The sequence below is a fragment of the Cebus imitator genome, unplaced genomic scaffold, assembly GCF_001604975.1.
Source record: "Cebus imitator isolate Cc_AM_T3 unplaced genomic scaffold, Cebus_imitator-1.0 Scaffold817, whole genome shotgun sequence".
NCBI lineage: Eukaryota > Metazoa > Chordata > Mammalia > Primates > Cebidae > Cebus > Cebus imitator.
The window spans coordinates 6894-11485 of NW_016108132.1; the positions used below are offsets into that span (position 1 = coordinate 6894).

The 4592-nt window shown below is 43.7% G+C and overlaps 1 pseudogene; it reads right to left on the reverse strand.

The window, feature by feature from the left end:
- Window positions 1–1349: 1349 nt before the first annotated feature.
- Window positions 1350–1807, reverse strand: LOC119469761 (annotated as a pseudogene).
- Window positions 1808–4592: the final 2785 nt, after the last annotated feature.

Here is a 4592-nt window from a genome sequence, read left to right on the forward strand (position 1 = left end):
GAGCTGGGCCTCTAGGCTCATGCCACCATGCCAGCTGATTTTTGTATTTTTTGTAGATACACGGTTGTACGATGTTGCCCAGGCTGGTAGACTTCTAATGTTAAATTTTTCTATATTCCAAGGATAAACCAAACTTAGTCAGAATAACATATTTTTATTTTTTATTTTTGGTATAGATAGGGTTTCACTCTTGCGCAGGCTGGAGTGCCAGTGCTGTGATTTTAGCTCACTACAACGTCAAACTGCTGGGCTCAAGTGATTCTCCCACCTCAGCCTCCTGAGGAGCTAGTGCTGCAGGCGTACATCACCATGCTCAGCTGATTTTTTTATTTTTATTTTTGCAGAGACAGAGTTTTACTATGTTGCCCAGGCTGGTCTCAACCTCCTGGCTTCAAGCAGTCCTCCCACCTCGGCCTCCCAAAGTGCCAAGATTATAGACATGAGCCACCTTGCCAGGAATTTTTTCATCTAAGCTTAATTAGGAGCTTGACCAATAATTAATTTTCCCTTCCTTTCCTTCCTTCCTTTCTTCCTTCTTTCCTTCCTTCCCTCCCTCCCTCCCTCTCTTTCTTTTTACTTTCTTTCTTTCTCCCTCCCTCTCTCTCATTCTTTCTTTCTCTCTTCCTCCCTTTCTTTTCTTTTTCTTTCTTGAGTTTTGCTCTTGTTACCCAGGCTAGAGTGCAATGGTGCAATCTGCAACCTCTGCCTCCCAGGTTTGAGCAATTCTCCTGCCTCAGCCTCCCAAGTAGCTGGGATTATAGGCACGAGCCAACATATCCAGCTAATTTTGTGTTTTTATTAGAGGCAGGGTTTCACCACGTTGGTCAGGCTGGTCTTGAACTCCTGACCTCAAGTGATCCACCCGACTTGGCCTCCCAAAGTGCTGGGATTACAGGCACTAGCCACTGCACCCAGCCTCTTTATTTTTATTTATTCATTTTTCTTTTTATTTATTTTTAAATTTTTCATTTTAGATTTAGGGGCACATGTACAGGTTTGTTACATGGGTAAGTTGTATGTTGCTGGAGTTTGGTTTACAAATGATTTTGTCACCTAGGTAGTGAGCATAGTACCCAATAGGTAGTTTTAGGACCCTCTCCCTCCTCCCACCATCCCCCCTCAAGTAGGCCCCAATGTCTGTTGTTCCCTTCTTTGTGTTCATGGGTACTGAATGTTTAGCTCCCACTAATAAATGAGAACATGGAGTAATCTGATTTTCTGTTCCTGTATTAATTTGCTTAAGATAATGGCCTCCAGCTGCATCCATGTTGCTGCAAAGGACATTACTTCATTTTTTTTTTAATGGTAGCACAGTATTTCATATATATATATATATGCAACATTTTTTTTTATTTAATAGTTTTATTTTTCCAAATGTAGTTTGGACCTATCCAGGCATCTTCACCAGCAGCTGGAGCATCTCCACCCTTGGTATTTTTGGTATAAATTACTTGAGCTCTGTGCTTTGAAACGAGTTTGATAAGTCTTTTGCTAAGGAGCTCCTGAAGGGCTGCCCTGGCCAGGGAGCCTCAAATCTTCAGTCTCTCAGAGACCATAGCTGGGTTTATAAGTTTATAGTTGGTAACGTCCTTACAGAGTTTGTCATAGGTAGCATTGTCAAACAAGGCTAAGTTATTGAGCTTGTCCCGAACTTTGCCTTTTTGGACCACTTCTTCTTTTTGGCCTTGCCCCGGATTTGTTCACTGGGTCTTTGTTTTCCTTGGCCGACTTTCCGGCATCTTTCTTTTTCTTGTCGTCCTCGGGCAGCATTTCGAAGCTCGAGAGCAGCAGCGAACACTGCAACTTCGCTAAGATGTCAGACCAAAAAAAAAAAAAAAAAAGCTGTATATACAACATTTTCTTTATCAGTCCACCACTGAGGGTTATCTAAGTTGATTCCAAGTCTTTGCTGTTGTGAAAACTGTGGTGATGAACATATGAGTGCTTATGTCTTTTTGGCAGAACGATTTATATTCCTTTGGGCATATACCCAGAAATGGGATTGCTAGGTTGAAAGGTAGTTGTTTGTTTTGTTTTGTTTTTTGGGTTTTATTTTTTGAGACAGAGTCTCACCTGGTTGCCAGGCTGGAGTGCAGTGGCGCGATCTTGGCTCACTGCAACCTCTGCCTCCTGGATTTAAGCGATTCTTCTGTCTCATCCTCCTGAGTAGCTGAGGCTACAGGCACGCACCACCACACCCAGCTAATTTTTGTATTTTTAGTAGAGACGGGGTTTCACCATATTGGCCAGGCTGGTCTCGACCTTGTGACCTCGTGATCCGCCTGCCCTGGCCTCCCAAAGTGCTGGGATTACAGGCGTGAGCCCCCACACTTGGCCCGGAATTAACTATTTTATGTTATTTTAAAAATAATTCATCTTGTTAAAAACAATATTAATTTAAACTTTGTTTTAGAAAATTAAAAGCTTCAAGAGTTTAAACTTAACCTAGAGTGGATTTGGATATATTTTAGAACATTATAATAAAAATAATGTCAGCACTTGTGAGGCATCCTTGGTTTTCTTTTAAAAGATATTCATTTTTTTCTAAAGTTTGAGAAACTGCTTTTCCCTACTTTCCACTCTCTAGATATCTCTGTTATTTTGAGACTCTTCTTACTAGGATCTCTCTTTTCCAGGCCACCAGTGGGAACAGCTTAGAGCTTCTTTACCAGCCTCTAGTAATCCATTTTAGTTTAATTTTTTCCTTTGTCTTTATCCGCCCCCACCTCCCCCAACCCCCCCCCGCCCCCACCCCCCCGCTTTTCGTTTCAGGAGGTACATGTACAGGTTTCTGACATGGGTGGAATCCATTTTAATGGACTCTTTGGCTTTCTTCTACTGGGATTCCCACAGGCTAGAAGCAGTGGACAACGTTTTCTGAATTCCGTTAGTATCTATATTTCCACTTAGGCCACAGGGTCAGTGGCTCCAGATGTTCTAAATCACTGGCTCCAGCCCTCAAGCTTTTCAAAACCCTTTCAAACTCAGCTCCACGTCCATCGGCCTGCTGCTTCAGCCCCGCGACCAACCCCTCCGCCTGTGTCTCCCTCCTCTAGAGCTGTTTTCCAATCTTGCCAGTTAACCAACCATTTGTTAAAAACAGACTTCCGGACTATTTTTTTCTGAAAATTCTGTATATCTAAAGATAGGGCCCAGGAATCATTTTAACAAATGTCCCAGGAAAGTCTTACTGGCAGGCAAGTTTGAGAAACATGGTTCTAGGGTTTCCTCGGTCCCCACGCTTATTCCCCGCGGGCCGCTCACCGCTCGCGGGACTGTCCGGTCGGTAACCCCGGTTTGATCGGTTCCGCCGGCGCCCGGTCCTACGCACACCAGCGGCGGTTGCTGGGCGACGCTCTGTCCAAGGGGCAGTCACGAGAAATCTCGCGACTTCGCAGACCGCTTCCTCCTTGGTGGGTGCTGCTCTTTGTGACGCGGCGGCCGGGCGCTGATGGGCGGCCGACTCCTAATGGAGGCCTGTTAGTTTGAAGAGGCGTGAGGCATCGGTCGCCGAACTGTTTTAGCTGACGACCTAGTAGCCGGAACAATTTTTGGCAGACCACCATTTCCCCCTACCGGATTATCCTGTCATCGGCTTTGACCGTTTCAGTGCCCAACAACCACGTTTTCCCACTAACAGATCAGGAAAGGAATCCGAATCAGAATACAGCTCGTACTCCACTCTTTCCTCGGTGAAACCCCAAATTCCTTAGGGTGACACTGAAGGCTACTGATCATGACCAACCTCACTGCTTGCCACCTGCCCTCTACACTCATGTTTTTCAGTATACCCTGTTCTTAAAAATAATAATAATTCCCCTCCCTTCTCTGCTCTTCAAGGTAGAGAAAATGGCACACATTTTCTCACCTCCACTTCAGTCTTGTTTTTCCTTTTAAGATTAAAAGACTCAGTTTGGAATTAGTTCATCTTTTCTGAAGTCTTCCTGGGCATCCCATCTTGTTAAGTGATGCCCTTTCTGCTCGCCAAACAGTTAAGATGTATTACTTTTTTCAGCATAGCACTTAATACCATATTATATGTTAGCTACTTAACCATATCTCCAATGAGAGAGTAAATTCTATGAGGGCAAGGATTATGTGGTTTACCTCGCTATTTCCAAGACCTAGCGAAGTGCCCTGTACATTAATCGTCACTTCATAAATGTTTGTAAAATGAGTAATGTAATTACAGAATAAGAAGAACAATAATACAGGGAACTGACATTTATAGTGGCAAGCCTGGGGCTCATTAGGGATATGGTGAAGTGAGCAGTCTAGATGTAAGGGACAATGCAAGCTGGAAAACACTGAGTACCAGCTGTGATTCTGGCAGAGAAAAGGTTGTCACTGCCATTCTTTGAGCAAAGAAGTGTCAGAGTAGAAGATTGTTAGAATTGCAAGGCAGCTTAGAGCCCATGAAGGCTGTCCAACTTGCCATTTTGCAGATAAGGAAATTCCCAGGGCTCGAAGAAGAAAGAAATACGCTCAAGTTCACACCTGGAGTGGCAGAGTGGGCTCTTGATTTCAAGCCCACTTCTCCTTTAATTTTTTTTTTTTTTTTTTTTTTTTTTTTTTTTTTTTCTGTTCTCCCT